At 38.8% G+C, this 18,515-nt stretch overlaps 1 protein-coding gene and 1 long non-coding RNA gene across 2 annotated transcripts in view; both read left to right on the forward strand.

The window, feature by feature from the left end:
- Positions 1 to 18,515, forward strand: part of LOC144472005 (uncharacterized) — a 231,179-nt gene that overhangs the window by 184,215 nt on the left and 28,449 nt on the right. The gene's annotated exons all lie outside the window — the stretch shown is intronic.
- Positions 12,364 to 18,515, forward strand: part of Con (leucine rich repeat protein connectin) — a 262,102-nt gene continuing 255,950 nt past the window's right edge. The window contains exon 1 of the mRNA XM_078186729.1: positions 12,364 to 12,430. The gene's annotated coding sequence lies outside the window, so the exon portion shown is untranslated. The remainder of the gene's footprint in view (positions 12,431 to 18,515) is intronic.

The raw sequence follows: 18,515 nt of genomic DNA on the forward strand, positions 1-18,515 counted from the left end.
GCACTTTCGGCGTCGCGGCGTCGGGACAGGAACGTGTGTCGACTTCCTTGAACCGGTTGTAATTTGTAGAACGTCCGGTCCGGACGTTCGCCCGTCCTGTTTTCCTCTACTTAATCCCATCCCCCCCATCTTCTCCTCCTCCTCCTCCTCCACCTATCACGAAATTGGAGCTCGTTCCACGGTGCCTCGGATTCTCCTCGATTTTTCACGGCTTTCATCGCGAAATACTTTAAAAGGGAATCTCGAAAGTAATTAGGACGATTGCGAGCCTCTCGCATCGACTCCGTCGACGCCGGCCAATGTTCTTCCCCCGCCATCTTTAATCTCTTTAGACGCGTAGACGCGAGAGATTCCGAACGTTTCGCTCGTTTTGCTTCTATTCTTTCCGCGTTGCTTCTTGTTCTTAGGGTTTGCCCGCGGCTACTTTTATCGTACAGGAAACGCCGTCTTTGTGTCCTCGTTCATTAACCGCGACGCGGCCGGCCCCGCGACGATCACGCGACACCAGAGTCGATTAACGCCCACGCGAGGATCTTTATGGGACACCGTGGATAGGATATGTGATGCATATTTTTCAGTGAGATTTTTTTAATATTTTGCATTTGATGCAATTTTTACTGTAATTCTAAAATAACTTTTCCGATTTTTCCTAACTTTTGATATTATGAAAAATTAGATTTGAGAAATTATTATTTATGGGACACCGTGGATAGGATATAACGATTAATATTTTTTAGCAATATTTTTTAATATTTTGCATTTGATGCAATTTTTACTGTAATTCTAAAATAACTTTTCCGATTTTTCCTAACTTTTAATATTATGAAAAATTAGATTTGAAAAATTATTATTCATGGGACACCATGTATAGGATATGTTGATTCATATTTTTCAGCAGTATTTTTTAAACCTTTGCATTCGAAGCTATTTTAACTGTAATTCTGAAATAACTTTTCTGATATACAGTATTTTCATTTTATGTGACAATAATTTTTTATGTTATGAAAAATTAGATTTGAAAAATTATTAATACTTTATTGTATACATTCTTTTATATACTAAACTATTTACTATAGTTTCGTTCTTCGCTATATTTTCTACACAATCCTCCAATAATTAGTTTATTAATCAAAGCATCTTCCTCTGGACATATAACAAATGGAGGTTAATTACAATTTCTCGGCTTTTTACAAGCACTACGTTAAAAAGGATAAAATAAATAACACAATAATAAAAGGATATAATAATAAAACAGAAAATAGATAATAAACATCATAAAATATATTTCGAGACGAATCAATAACCGAGTCCTTATTTTTCCTCTTTTCACGACTTCTCCTCCCAAACTCATCCAACTGTTCCGACAAAAATTGTCCGGCACAAAGTTATTAAAAATCGTCCATCAAATATAATTCTCCGACAACGATCGCGTCGGATCGAAAGATTTTTGTTTCAGCGTTAAAAAAAAAAAATCCGAAGCGCATCGAGCGGTAACCTTTTCTGACTGGGGGTATCCTTTTCGCGAGTACTGTACGCAAATATCGCTTGTTCCTGTTTGCTCGATCCGTCGATTTTTCGCCATTTCCCCCATCGAAAGAGTTTCCCATTTTCCACGCTCGGTAAGCGCTCTCTCTCCTCTCCCTTTCTCTCTACCGTCTGTGTGTTTCATCCACCCCCCGTCACAGACTTGTTTGCCCATTTCCGAAGCGGCTCTACTCACTTATCGACGTTTTAGCGATTAAAGCTATTCCCGGCGGCGCGCGGCGGTAACGCGAATCTTCGCTCGAGATTTATTCGGTTACGGACGGACCCGGTACTCTCTCTCTCTCTCTCTCTCTTTCTCGCCGACGTAATATAATGCCAACAATTTTCGGCTGCACCCTTTGTCGGCGTGTACCAACGCCGTGATATTCTTTTGTTCGCAGCGTTTAATCTAGGAGAGAGCCGCGATCGTAATATTGGCAGACCGGTCAAGCTAAATCGTCACAGATATTGGATAGAGCACAGTTATAACTTATTGGAGTTGTGAGCGATAATTATTTAAAACGTGAGGTATTGAATGTGGTTCATTTGCGATACGGAAACGTACGCGATTGTCGTTGATATAAGGAACAATATTAATTATTTGCTGAGAAGAGGAAAGTATACTTTGTGATGGATATATTCTTTTAATGGTCTTGGTTATATAGAATTTTTTATTTAAATTATTACGAAGCGAAAAAGAATTTTTATACTTTTAGCAGACGATAAGGTGTTTATTATTTTTGATTATATTTGAAAGGAGCTATTTTAAATATAAATTCGAGGAAGTCTGAATTAATAATAAATAAATAACAAATCAACTATAAATAAAAAATAAATCAATTTCAAACAACAAAAATCGTCCACTGATTTCGCATCGAAAAAGAAAGGAAATTCATGGGACACCCTAGTATTCATTCTAAAATTAAAGAAGAAACAAATTGACCGGATCTCGTGGACCTCGACGGATCTCTGTGTAACAAAGATATCATCTCGAGAATTTAACAGCGACTTTCTAACTTAATAAAGCGGCCTCCTGGTCGTCGGCCCCGGTCTGCCCGAGTCCGTCGACGATGACTCATTTTTGCGAGGAGAACTTTGTCACGGTTAGTGAACATTCTTCTCGGCTGACCCAACACGTGTCACGTTAATCGAGCACGCGATCCATTGTATGATCCAATGAGACGGGGGTGGACGAATCATGGGAATACTTCTTGACGCAGACCGAGAAGAGCCGCAAGCTTTCATGGGCGTCGTTTATCGCGACGCTAACGCTGAAGATTATTATAGTGTAAAGTGAACAAGAGGTGCGCCTACGGAGCCATGAGATTGATGATATATCAGTTTTTATGTACTGTGAGTCATGGGGGTAGTGGATAGTCTTTTTCCAGATGGAATAACTATTATTGAATTAACCCTTTCACTCCGACGGGCGTATCGAAGAATGACCATTTATGTACGAAGAGGGTACATTATATTTTCATAGCATATATATGCTTTTATTTCATACTTTTGTTAATCAATAAACAGTTGACTATAATATTAAAAAAAATAAATTATGATTACAAATTTGTATATTTTAGAAAGTGAAGTGATATTACTGAATATAATAAATATTATTGTCAAATTTAGAGAACAAGTGCCTTAGTCAAGAGTACCTCGGTGTCGACTACTCAGTAAAGCGCTTCGTAGCGAAAGGGTTAAACCAGATAGCTTGAATTTGTATGGAATGTTAGATGAATCGGTCGAGAAATTTCAAAGAAAAATTGCGGCTAGATGGAACGACAATAAAACTGTATCGTTTTAAACATTTTCAACAAAGGCCAAAAAAAAGCAATCATTTTTATAATTGTAATTTGCAGATTTTGGAAAAATTTAAAACCCGATAGATTTTTTATTATATTTTTGGTGATAGATTCCTCAACTATCGAACTCGAAAGTTTAATGCCAGCGAAGTGAAAATAATCCATGCTCGGCCAGACGAGGATTCAAGGAGTATAGAATATAATGTGCCGGAACAATTCATTGGATAATTAACGTTGTAGTTGTATCTGATCCGATAATAGAATTCCGCGCAGACTCTCTGCAACTAATTACATTGACCTGAAGAGTCTTAGTTTAACTCTGACGTGATTATAAGACATTGTACGCGTTCAGCTATGCAATTACGGTATCCGATTATTAAATGGTAGAACCACGATTAATCGAATTGGATTCTACCCCGATCTTTATTATTCGGTATTTTTTGAATATTTCAAGCAACAACGATGGAGCCATGGATATAAATTGAATGAATTCTAGGATGTTGGAAGAATAATTAATCGAAAATGAAAATATTAGGAATGTGGTTATTTCGAGGCGATCGGCGTGATATAGCTTAAATTGAAGCTAAAAGTGTCTACTTTTTTACCGATTTATAGTAAATTAAAAAAGCATCGTGGGGATAATTTTTACAAGTCGGAAAACCCTAATATGACCTTCAAGATGACTGGCCCCATTTTACAAGGAGAATTTGATTAATTTCTAGGTTACGTTTCCGTGAATATTTTTTAATGCAATTTAGCTTAAATTAAAGCGAAAAGTGTCTACTTTTTACCGATTTATAATAAATTAAAAAAGGATCGTAGGTACCATTTCTACAATTCCAGAAACTCTATCCTAACCTCAAAGTTAAGTGGCCCCATTTACAGGAATAATTCGATTAATTTTTAGGTCACGTTCCCATGAATATTTTTCAATAAAATTTAGCTTAAATTAAAGCTGAAAGTGTCTATTTTTTATCAATATACGTTAAATAAAAAAACAATCATGGGTACCATTTCTACAATTCCAGAAACCTAACCCTACCCTCCAAGTTAATTGATCCCTCCTTACAGGGAAATTCAATTAATTATTAGGTTATGTTCTCTTAAATCTTTTTCAATGTAATACAGCCCAAATTAAAGCAAAAAGTGTCTATTTTTCACCGATACACAATAAATGTGTTAACAACGAAAGTGGTTCCGTGAATCTTTTCCAATATCGAGTGTACAATACAATGTAACCGGCGTACAATGCAATGAACATACAGCACAAATTGAAATACGAATCCGAATCTGTTCCATGTTTCCGAATCTTGTAGCAATTAGCGTCAGACATATATGAATATGGTGGTACGAAGATGAATGCACATGTTTGTGGTGGGTATGACAATTGATATCTCGAGCGGAATCGGATCGGTGCGAGGACTGATCTCCCGTAAACGAGGTGCTGTCGATTTTCCTATGTAATTAATTTCGACGGCGATCCGAATTACGAATTACAATCTAATTGGATTACTTTGTAATTCTTATCATTGAGTAATCAATTGAAAGTATAATATTGAAGATATTAAGATAATTTGAAATTTTTTAATATCATTTATAAGTAGAGATTTGTTATAAGAAAAACTGTAAAATATGTCACGCAATAATTTCCTTTTGGAAGTTGCAACTGCGTTAATAATAAAAAGAAAACAATTGTAATTCTTTTTGCCGAAGGGAGCGATCGAAAATCGAATAAAAGTTGACGAATAAAAAATCTAGAATAAAAGGCTCTACCGATTTTTGTTGATCGGAATTTTTGCGATTTTTGTAACGAAGAAATGAGAAGATGAAATATGAAGTATAATAATTTGGAATATAATAATTTGAACTATAATAATTTCGACTATAACAATTTGGACTATAATAATTTGAACTATAATAATTTGGACTATAATAATTTGGTCTATAAGAATTTGAACCATAATAATTTGAACTATAATAACTTGAACTATAATAATTTGGTCTAACAGCTGCAAACTCCTGCTTAGGCGATTTTCTTGCTCGCTCCGGTCCCGGTCACTTCATTACCAACCTACCGCACATAAAAGTTTCAAGCATCATTTTCCCATGCCATTTCAAACGTGCCACGAAATAAATTTTTCCTCAACTTAATTCAAGATCGTGTTCCGAAATAGCCTCCGGCTGCCGCGACTCTCTTTCATGTATCATATGTCATTAGTAGACCGCGCGGTGGCTTATGCAAACATTTTTACAAATAAACGTACAAAGCTGCGAAGTTGAAAGAAGTTCCCTTTTTCCCTTTGAAACAGCCCCTCCTCCCTTTTCACCCTATTTTCTTTTCGAATACGAGACAGCGACGCTGTTACACGAATTTAACAATCATATTGTTCCTAACTTAACCCCTTCCACTCGAAGCCATTTTAACTGTGATTCCAAAGTAATTTTTCCGACATATAGCGTTTCCATTTTATATTACAAAATATATTTTATTCATACGAAATTGAATCTTGTAACTCGTGCAACAACGGTTATAATATTAATCATTTTCGAAATTGAACTTTTCGTAATATAAGAATTATTTTGGAGCGTGATAGGATAATTTCAGCGGTGTTTTTTACTAGCAATTTTTATTTAAAACATTTATTCGTAGGACGAATATTTTACGAGTTATTTGAGGTAGCCATGTTTGATTAGCCATAATTAATTAAATTGCTTTAACAATGTGGTGGTCGATTAGAACTATTTTGGTAGTCAATTGGTTTAAAAATACCATCTGTCCGGCAAAATTTGCCATTCCGCATAAAGACGTTTCCGAAGAAGCATTCCCAACGACACGACGAGAAATTCAATGAATCGTTCGTGAAATGGAACTGACTGAAACCCCGCGGACCCGTTAGCAAAAGAGCCGAGCCGCTTCCTTTTTCCAGGAAAAATCTTGGAACGCTATCGCCGGAAGCGGCGAAGTTCGACAGGGCCCCCTCTCGCGTCGAAGGGCTCCTCGACGTCCGATAGATATCAAAGAGAAAGGGAGAGGAGAACCGCGGGATCGACAGTTCGCCGAACGGAAAAGGATCGTTCGTAGATCGGATCCGTGGACCGTGGAGAGGACAGTGACAGTGTGTCCCGCGTGGAAATAGACGTGACTCGGTCGAACCCGACGAACGAGATCCCCCCCGTCCCCTCTACCCGTCCCGTGGTCCGGTCTCGTCGGGACCGCGGATAATTGCTGTCAAGTAAAAGGGGCGAGATGTTAAGCTACATCTCGTCGAAACAACCGCAATTAAGGTCGAGCCGTGGCTCGGTAATGGCTCGTATTACATGCAGGTTACATGGCCGGGCGGAACGGCTCCGCGCGAGGTTATGCGACGACCTATATGGGGGCCGTCGACAGATTTTTATAGGTTCGGCTACGGAAAGCGAACGATTCGTGATCAGTGGGATCTTATGTAATCATTACAGCACAGTAGAATTTTATTTTATTTTAGAATTATTGGATTTTATTTTATTTTAGAATTATTGAAGTTTATTTTATTTTAGAATTATTGAATTTTATTTTATTTTAGAATTATTGAATTTTATTTTATTTTAGAATTATACAATTTTATTTCATTTTAGAATTATACAATTTTATTTTATAACCATAGAATTTTATTTTATTTTATAATTATAGGATTTTATTTTATTCTATAATCACAGAATTTTATGTTATTTTATAATTACAGAATTTTACTTTACCTTATCATTATAGAATTTTATTTTACTATATTGTACAATTATATTTCATGGCTGCGATCGCTGTTGGAACAACGATATTTGAAATACTATTTCACATTACATATCACTTTCTTTTCTAATTATTCGAAATAATTATTTAAGATAATTTTATCTTGTAACACAATTACTATCTTCGATCTCATTTATTCTGTTATTCTCACCAACATTTTTGCGACATATTAAACAAAAGACACGTTTAATTTTAAAAGATAATTTAACAGTGCGTTTCTCAACAAATCTCCGCCGATCCAAAGGCGTAGACTCGCGCCACGGGCGCGATATTATAATTCGTACACACGCCCTGTACAGGAGAGAAGAACGAATCCGCTCGAATGGTATTTAAAACACTTCGTTGGCCAAGAACGCGGCATCGGTATCATAAGGAAGCTCGCGATTCGTTCCGCGGATACAAAGGGATGCGCGCGCGTGCGCGCGGGTGTGTGTGCGCGCTCGTTTATTTTCCTATTTCCCCGCCGAAACTCAAAGGAATGCTTTGCGAGGCAGCGCGCCGGTAACGGAATTAAAATTTCACAACGAGGAAAATAAATTTTTCCGGCGGCGTTTTTAATTTCGTCGTGCGGAAGTAATCTTATCATTGACGGGGAGCCTCCGCGTGCCTGACGCGGTACAAAAGCATTCGCGCGACGTCTTTTGTGTTGCGACGCCCGTGACTCGTGACGCTAATGAACACGACTTCTTTGGACGGATCACGCTGTGTTCCTCGCTCGGCGACGGAACAATCGACTTCCCTTTAATCCTGGCCGGCCGCGGAAAACACAATATTCCCCGGGGAACAGGAATAATTGAACGGAAACGTCGGACAATCGACACGTTTTCGATCAAATCGGCGGAGAATCGAGCATACGAAATATATTTTTTATTTATTATGATATAAGAAAAAGTTTTTAATTAACATTGTCACGCGAAGGATGTAATACAATAATAATAAAATGTTGAAATCTTTTTCGATTTATATACTTAATTATAGAATAATAAATATTCTATACAATGATGCATAATTTCTAATAATTAAGTATTCGTGAAGCGTTACACAATTTTTTAATTTTAATTTTAATTTTATAATTTTTAATTTTACGCGTTGTATTAAATCTCTCATTTAAATTATTATTTTAATCTCGAAAACATAACCTCGAGCAATTTATTTGCCAATCACAATGTTTGCCACCGCGAACAAACTAACGTTTCCCTCCGTCGTTTTTTTCCATCGCGAAAAACAAGCGGGATATTTTAGATGCTCGAGGTAAGTGAGCCACCCTTTGATACATAAATAATAATATATTTAATTATAACACAAGCGTAAAGTAGAAATTACGAAAGGAAAATTCTCTGGTAAAATATCTTCGCACGCGTTCCTCCCGCCACGATCACGAAAACACAGGAACAAACACATAACCTCACTCTCTGCGCGCGCGTTCGCCGTCGTCGACGTATTCGTATATTATTGTCATTCCTAACTACGTTCGCGTTCGTGCAATCAAAACAAGTCTCGCGAAATGTGCCTCGATAACGTTCTGTTTTCGCCGTCCTTCTAATTGCCGCGAAATAAATCCTGTTATTTGAAATAGAACGTTTTGCGGGGGTTCTTTTATGGGTAAACTTTGGGATGGAAAATATGCCGTTCTCGAATTGTTTTCATTGAATTTGAGAACGACTAGTTTTAATCTACCGTTGTTTTATATCGGTTACGAAAATTTATAATATAATTTGGTAAAGGTAAATAATTAAGCTAAATCAAATTCAAGTTTCAATTTTTTGTTAAAAATATTTAAACGTTGAGATGAGAGTTGGCGAACGATGTAAAAGGTGTCGTGTAACAGGTGAATACAACCAAATGGCGATTTCAATTTTAAAAATTAAGTCGATAATATATAACAACTATATAATTATATAATATACAATTTTTTAATTCAAGGCTTCATTTTCGAGAAAAATTGGGTTGGAGAAATAATATTATTAAATAAAGATTATTTAAAATATTTATTTTTAATTTATTTGCAACGCCTACGAACTTGTATTATCAGGTAGACGACACCCTGTATATAAATTAAGCCAGCGAGAATTGGGAGACGCGCGCATTTCGAATGCCACGTTAATTCTTATTCGTCGCGGCGAAGCGAGCTTGCGGCAATAAATAAAGAACGAATAAATAAAGCGGCGACGAGTTTAAGATACGAGCGGCCCAGGCCCAAAGAGTTATCGCGTCGAGAACAAAATGTGCTTTCCGGTCCTTGGACGGCGTTGTTTGTTTCGCTAATTGCGAGCAAGTAATTACCAGTTCCCCACTCTTACCGGAATAATTGAGGAGGAGAAGGGTGGGGGTGGGGTGGGGGATGAGGAGGAGGAGGACGTGTTGTCCGTTTAATGTCGGCAAATACGATCAGCCGCTTCAATTATCGAAGCGTCACGAGTCGAAAAAGCCCCTGTTGGCCGGCTTTCTGCTCATTAACGAGGTAGAGAATTAATTATCCGACAGAACATAAACCGATTAAACCGGTCACCGTGGAAAAAAGGATCATAAGTTCGCGCGCCGGCTCGCGCCTCGTCTCGTCTCGTCTTTCACGGATAAATCCAGCGTGCGCGTTGTTTTTGCAAAAAAAAGGTGGAAAAACAAGCCCCGGGGATTTTCACACGACCCCCAGGCGAAGAGAGAGAGAGAGAGAGAGAAAGAGTAGATTACGTTCGCTTATTTTAATTGACAAGCTTTCAACGGAAAATATTATGAAACGATTATGGCCGGCTAAAACGCTCTTTGCATCGCGCTGAATTTCTTTTGATCTACCGTGCGCGCTTTTTACTACCTTTCTTACCGTTGTTCGGGTGTAATGATTCGTTTCGCTCGTTATTGTAATTACGGGGTATATGGTCGTGTGTTCGAAATGCGAATTAATAATAATAATTTGAAACAGTGATTATTTTAATTATATCGTGGTGCGGGGATTATTTTAAGATGTACGAGATATATAATAATAATGATAGTTTACTTTTGAGATTTTGAGTGTATAAAAGTGACTAACACCTACAAAAAGATTGATTTCTACTATGAAAACCATTTATTATTTACCGTATTCTGAAGTTGCAGAAATTCTCTGAACATCTATTATACCTAAACCATAACAATATAAACTGTCTGCAATAATTTTCTGTCTTCTTTTCGCAACGTTCACGTAGAACGGCTTTTAGCATGGCAACCAGGCACGAATGTTTCTTTTTTTTTACTGGCGGCAACATAATTGCGGTCCGAAATGCTATGGATCAAAATTGTACAATGTACATTTGTTGAAAACGTAATTGCAGTGTCGGACGGTCCGTGTTGCGTGCAATTTTTTACCGCAGTTCCGTTCGCATATGCGTCCGCTAAGTACGCAATCATTGAATCGGTCAATGCGTGCATCTGTCATTTCGAGAAAAAAAAAGGAATTGTAATAATTACGACGATGCGCGTACACCGCATGTTAAGGAAAAAAAATGACGAACGCGCGTAGCAGATTTTAATGACTATAATCTTGCACTTCCTTGTTACAATTGCGACGAGGGAAAGTACTTCGAAACTGAATTTATGGTATCTATGGTATGGGTGAGAGAACAATGAGGAGGAATTGCAGAAATATTGGATTGTATTGTACGTTGTATTATATTATATTGTGATATGATATGATATGCTATAGTATATTATACTGTGTTATGCTATACTATGCTGTGCTGTGCTATGCTATTGCTATTGTTTTTGCTATTGCTATTGTTATTGCTATTGTGTTTGCTATTGCTATTGTTATTGTTATTGCTATCGCTATTGTTATGGCTATCGCTATTGTTATTGTTATGCTATTGCTATTGTTATGCTATTGTTATGCTATTGTTATTGTTATACTATTGTTATTGCTATTGTTATTGTTATACTATTGTTATTGCTATTGTTATGATATTGCTATTGCTATACTATCGCTGTACTATACTGTGCTTTACTATACTATACTATACTATGCTATTCTATGCTATGCTATTCTATGCTATGCTATGCTATGCTATGCTATACTATACTGCGCTGTGCTATGTTGTGGTATACTATGCTACGCTATGCTACACTATATTATATTATCTTATACTATCCTATGCTATGCTACTCTATATTATATTATGCTATGCTGTGGTTGCTACACTATATAATATTATATTGTGCTATGATATGCTATGTTACGCTATGATACAGTATATTATATTGTACCTTGCTACGCAATGCTACACTATATTATATTATATTGTACTATGCTACGCAATGCTACACTATATTATATTATATCGTACTGTGCTACGCAATGTTACACTATATTACATTAACAAGAAATTAATTAAAAGCAACCGCGATCGTCGCGACTCACCCTGCGTTTCGCAGGGGTGGTTTTCACCGCGCGACAGCTAAACGCCTCTAATTCCGCGGCGTCTGCACATTCGCGGCTCCGCCGTGATTTTCATAAATATTCACGCGCCTCGATTGCGAGCACCCATAGGGTTAACGTTGTCGCGCCGTCTAGGACGCGGAGGGGGGGGGGGGGGGGGGGGGGGGGGGGGGGGGGGGGGGGGGGGGGGGGGGGGGGGGGGGGGGGGGGGGTAGACGCGTTTCCTTGCTCTTCCGCGGGTCAATCTACGATTACATCTTGTGCCGGCGCGGCCCGTGTTCGTAGTCAACGGCGTGGAACCTCGTTAACAACTCGTCGTTACTAATTAGTACGAGGGGTTCGGGATCGATCAGAACCAATTAAGAGCGGCGAAGCATCGGTGTGTACCCCCGTCCCTGCCTCTCTCTCTCTCTCTCTCTATCCCTCTCTCCTCCCCATCCGGAGTGAAATCCGCACTTCGCGACGGCGATTAAGGCACCGGGGCGGCCCTTCATCGGACGCGGGAAATCCCCGGCGCGGCGTGTGTCCCGTAAGCGCGCGCCGCCTCGTACAAGCGCGTGTGTTTTAGACGCGTTAACGCGGCTACGATGCCGGGCGGATTAAGTCGCTTGGTTGGTGTGAATGAAACGGCAGGTGGTAGATGTTTTGGTTAAACTTTCGTTAAGAAAATTTAATTATTATTTCTTTAATCAGGATAGAGAGAAATAATAAATTCATTCCAAGTTATTAATGTTTTTTTTAAAGAAATCGGAAGATCGAGAGATATTCGTTGAATCTAGCTTTTACGTCCACTGTCGCTTGGAAAAAATTCATTTTTAATAAAAACGTATCGTAATTCTGTTGATTGCAGGTTCAGTGCGCGCTGCGATACCTCTTCTCTGCAAACAATTACATCGGTCGCCTCTTGCGAATAAGGTAAGGCAAATACTGAAACTTCTCGTTTTCACGTTTCTGTGATTAATAATTAGATTTTTGACGCTTCGAAGATCCGTGTATAAGAGACGGAACTATTTGCACGAAGTCAACATACTTTAGTTAACCCTTTGCAGTCGGAAATCCAAAATATTTCTTCAGACTTACAGTGTTTCGATTTTATATAACCTGGAGCATTTTATACATTATAAAATTGAATTTCATGACTCATGTAACAGATAATAGCTCTTAACAATTTTTTAAATTTTAGTAGATGAAGATTATTGAAGATTAGGATAATTTTTAGAGTCGCCATTCGACCGCAAAGGGTTAATAAAAGGTGTCACAAAATTCTTATAATTAATATATAAGTTTTATTAATTATTAAATATTCATTATTATTAAATATATTATAAATCTTATAATCTCATAATTATCTTATAGTCTAAGAATTATAAAATTCTTATTAATCCATAATCTTCGTTTTACATTAAATTTGCATAAAATCGATTTGCATAAAATTATCTAAAAATAATGTCAACCAGATAAAAAAGGTAAAAACGTTACACATTAAATTTCTTCCAAGCAATCCCCATAAACTAACGGCAACAAATCGGACCCATTCTCGCGAGCCGGCGTTAACGCAAATTAGAACAATCAGAGTTCCTAATCCGGCGTTCGGATTTCGGAATGGCCAACGGCGATCCGCGAGAAACCGATACCTCGATTTCCGTACTTCGTGTACGGACGCAGAAAATCACCTCAACCGGCGCGAGTGCCGCGTCGTATGCAAATGCAATCATATTGTTTCGAGAAATGGCACCGGGTAAGATCATCCTCAACGGCGCCGCGCCGCGTACAATGCCTAATCGACGTACCTGTTTATGAAGCGGCTACGAAGATTTGCATGTTGCTCAAGTGTGCGCGGATTATGCGTTTAACTCGCGTTCAACCGTCCGTGCGCTGTCGCTCGGCAATTTACATCCCTCGAAAGTGACGCCCGCGGTTTCGAGTGCCCGCTCGATTAGGCGATCGATTCTCCACCCTCGATCGCTTCGCGGATTCTCGATCGTGCTCGGCGCACGAATTACGAAACGGCGACGGAAAATCTGAGATATAATTTTTGAAAAAAGAAAATAATCTTCTCAGGTTTTTATTTTCTTTTTTTAGTATATTAAGTGATGGTTATAATTGACACGGAATATATGGAATAATTGATTTCATTGATTAAATTCGTTACCAATAAATTTCAGATTTTGTATAGATTATTTTTTCATCTAATAATATAATTCTAATCGGCGCCTGTCGAACAAAAATCTTGCAAATTAGTTTTTCGATAAGTGTAATCAAACTCCACCTTGCTCTACGTTTCTGGGATAAAAATGTAATTTCTCCGGTCCCGTGTACCGAGTGAAAATTCTCGTTACCAAGGTCATTGTTCCGAGAGAAATGTTCGAACGAACCGCGCGGGCTGGTTGGAATCGATCGATTTGAATTTTTTTCGAAGGCGTGCTCCGCTGCCGCCGCGAGGTTATTCATCGGCGAAGTTCGATGCCGGGGGGAGGGAGGAGGGGGGCGTGTAACAAATTTAAGTGCTCGCGTCGAGGTTATCGCGCGGCAGGCCGCTTCCTTATACTGTTTTTCGTGACTTATGCGAGCACATATCGGTTGCCGGTAATCCAGCATTTTCGCGCCGCGTGTCCGTGAACCACGCTATTCCGCTGGAAAAAGTTCATGAAATATCGCCCGCGCGAAGTTTTCGGGGGGGGGGGGGGGCTCTTGCGTACACCGGGGGCGCCGCGCCGGTTTTAACGGAATTAATCGTTCCGCGAAAATTGATAGCGACCGGTTTACAAAAGCGGCACACTTTTCACGGTATTAGGGGTGTCCCCGGTAGGTTCCCTTCTTTTTTCGAAAGCAGTGGACGATATTTATCGTCCAAGGCTGATTTATTGCGTATTAGAATTGTAAATTGATTGTGGGAATAATTCATTATTAAACACTGTTAAATCTATAATTGGAACTTTTATTAGAATTTTTATTATTTAAAGAAAGGTATAAATTACGTCCTTTCTATTTGAGACATTTCAGAATAGAGTAGAATAGAGCAGAATAGAGTAGAATAGAGCAGAATAGAGTAGAATAGAGTAAAATAGAGCAGAATAGAGTGGACTAGAGTAAAATAGAGCAGAATAGAGCGGACTAGAGCAGAATAGAGTAAAATAGAGCAGAATAGAGTGCACTAGAGTAGAATAGAGTAAAATAGAGCAGAATAAAGTGGACTAGAGTAGAATAGAGTAAAATAGAGCAGAATAGAGTAGAATAGAGTAAAATATTTATATTCACAGTATTTAATGGAGTGGAATAAAGTTGAATGTAACAGAACACAATAATGATTTCCGGGAAAAAAAAGATGTCGTTTATACCGAAAATAATTTCACGAATTTCCGCAATAATTTTTGTGTCGACGACATTTGCCGAAAACATTTGCAAGCTTGTAAAAACTATTTGCAGTTAAAGCTGGAAAAATTCACAAAGCAGAAAGTTTGACTTGTTTTTCAAAACTGAGATATTCGCTCGGATTCGTTTCTATCGTAACCTATAAAAATCGCGCACCGCTTACCGAGCCGTAAAACAAGTTGAACATTTCGCATAATTCAACATACGCTTCTGCATATACATTATGCAAATTTTATTTTCGAAGCGATTTCACAGTTTTTCCGGGAATCAAAAGGAGGAAATATTATAGCACTGTTTTACCATAACCGTCGCCGCAGTCCCGATCCAATCGTGAATTTGCGGAGCATGGTTAAATGAAATCTACGGGTAGTATAAATAAAAAGAATTGAACGACCCGCTATACTAATTGAAACAGAATGGAACCGGTGTTTCAATTAAATCTCAGACAGGTATACAAGTTATTCCGCGAAATGTTACGTTATATTAAAAAAAACTTTTGCAGGTCGTGCCCGATGCAAGTACCGTTTTCAATTATCGTACGAAATTACGGTTAAAAAAAAAAGAAAACATAAAAAATAACTGCTAGCACTGCGAATGAAGCGTCGACAGTTTCGATATCGCTGTAAACATCGTGGAACGCGTTCCCGCGAATTGTAAATCAGTAGAATTATTAATCATTTAACCCCTAGACGATCATGCGAGCGTACGTTGTACGCGCATCAAGCAATTAAACAATGAACTGTTTTAAATCGTACGAGCTCTATTAAATTCCAAACGATATTACCTTTTTTTTTAAACGGACTCAAATGTTACCGGCGCGTTATTGTTTGCGTTATTATTATATGAAAATTATTGTTCGCGAAGGCGTTAATGCGGCCCGTTGATTCGCTAAACAAAATACGTCCGCCTCAAAGCTTTATCCCGTCGAATCAATTCCGCCGTAGAAAAAGAAAAAAGAAGAAGAGAATTTATACGATTTTCATCACTGTCGTCGGTTGAACAAAAAATCGATCTACACATTTCAATCCGGGATCTTTTTACAGGGAGGCTGTTTCAAGGCATCGCGCGAATCACCTGGCCGGCTCGATTTAATTAAAATTCGGAGAATCCCATCATTCCTATCAACCGAACAATCCGGCCCATTAATAATCCCTGTCTATGGCTCTCTGATACCGTCCCCACGCAAAAATTCGCCAATCATTCTCGGAAAAACTACTTCTCGATAACCCAATATTTTCTCCAATACATCGGGCGTGCCAATTAAAACCACGATATCCGACACGTTCTGCGGGCGTCCGGTTTTGTTGGCCAACCCGTCGTCCATCGGGGCGGATTGAAAAAAATATCGCGCACGCCCTACGAGTGCATAAAACTACCCGGTTACTTAACGCTTTAGCGACCGTTGCTTCACTTCCACTTTCATATGTAAAGGGTGTCCCAAAATTCACGCGAGAAGTAATTTTGATAGAAAACACAGATTTATCATTATTTGCAAAATATTGCTCAGCAATAAAAATGCGTTGTTCTTTTGTGTAGCGCTCCATCTTTAACAACCCTGAACTGTCAGCTGTCGTTCTGTATCTTTTTTTTTGGTTTGCAACACTTTACCAACAAAATTGAATTTTGGGACACCCTTTATAAAGTACGCTTTGTCAGGTAAAATGGAAATACTGTAAGCTGGAAAAATTATTTCAGATTTATAGCTGGAATGGCTTCGAGTGCAAAGTGTTAAATTATTGGCTACCGTGTCAACCGATTCATAGGTTACCCCTTTGCGCTCCGAGCCATTTTTACTGTAATTCTATAATCATTTTTCCGACATACAGCATTTTCATTTTATATGACAAAATGTTTTTTATGTATATGAACTTGAATCTTGTTATTCATGCAGTAACAGTTATGCTTTTAATAATTTTTGAAATTTAATTTTTTATCAAAATTATTTTGGAATATACCGTAACAATTGTAGTGGTGCCACAGAGTCACCATTCGAGTGCAAATGGTTAACAGATTCGCACGTTCATAAAATATTTTTCGTCTCGCCGTCGATAAAGTAAGTTTATTGTACGGCGCGTCGCGGTTTTAGATTTTTGACAATAAAACGCCGGGTTTTATAAGACACGCTAATTATGCAAATGCTAATCATAATTAGGCCCCCGGCGGCGCGGGCTCGCAGTATACGAGGCACGCGATAAGGGACGGCGCATAATTAGACGCGTGTGCCCGGGTATCCCGCCGGAAAATTCATCACTCGAGAAGCGATGTATATTCATAAACGAAGCAGCGGCGGGGCTCGCCAACTCGGCATCGAGCATAGAAAGCCGAAGAGGCGGGCGATGTGCCGATGCTTCTCACCGCGTGTCTCGCGCCTGCCGCGGCGCGTAATTATTAACTCGCGCGAATCTATGGATCTGCGCGCCTTGACATAACCTTGAAATGCCAATGGCTGTAGTCAAAAAAACGATTTTCATTTGCTGACACGATTTGTCGTGTTATTTCGTTTTATGTTTTATCTTGACAATTTATTTTATTAGTATTCTATCTTTTATTTTATATTTTGTACATAACGTTGACATAATCTTGACAATTTATTTTTTCAGTATTCTATATTTTATATTATCGCATTTTTCTATATTATCGCATTACCGATTTATGCTACTCTTTATCGCTATACTTATATCACTGTACTCATATCGCTATACTTATATCACTGTACTCATATCGCTATATTTATATCACTGTACTCATATCGCTATATTTATATCACTGTACTCATATCGCTAGAATTATTTCGCTATATCTATAGCAAGGACAGTAAGACCAATAGCAAACTCATCACCGATATATACTACTCTTTATTGCTATAGTTGTATCGCTATTTTTATAGCAAGAACAGCAAAACCAATAGCAAACTCACTCAATAATCTAACCTAACGAAAAGATGTTACAACAAAGGGTTAACAAACCGCGAGAATATCCCTCCTAACCGAAACGTTCCCGCCCGGCCGGCACAAATCGATCTTTATCCGATGGAATCGCGCGTCGAGTGTACTTCGATGCCCCTCCGCTCGGCTACGACACTTGAGAGCGGCCCGTCATTTGCGCCGCTTAATTAACGTGCCGGAACCCCGGGAACGCGGAGAGAGTCGCGCCGGAAATCGGCCGTCCGTTGATCCTTCTGACGGCGCGCGCGGCGGGGCCTCGTTTCACCGGAAACGCTGCGGTTCCGCGGGATCGGATGACCTACCACCCCGAAGAGATAATTCGAGCGGGGAAACTCCAACGTTCAAGTTTATTGTTACCTGGTTACAGAGGTATTTAGCGCGGAGCGGTGCTCACGGCGTCGTTAAAGCAAATCGCGTACCGCTCTTTTATCGTCGCCGGCTGCATTTATTGCGGACCCGTAAACTGCGGTATTTAAACCAATTAACTCTTAACTACCGGCACGAAGTGACCGGAAGTTCGTAATGATAGTTTGATTTCGTTCGTTGCCGGATGGCTGGATCGGACTTTGAAACGGGATATTGTTATGGAAGGCGGTGTAACAATTTCTATTCGCCGATGGATGGTAGAAAATAAATTGTTCGCATTTTAGGTGTACCATTTTAGGTATACCATTTTAGGTGTA

The sequence above is a fragment of the Augochlora pura genome, chromosome 7, assembly GCF_028453695.1.
Source record: "Augochlora pura isolate Apur16 chromosome 7, APUR_v2.2.1, whole genome shotgun sequence".
NCBI lineage: Eukaryota > Metazoa > Arthropoda > Insecta > Hymenoptera > Halictidae > Augochlora > Augochlora pura.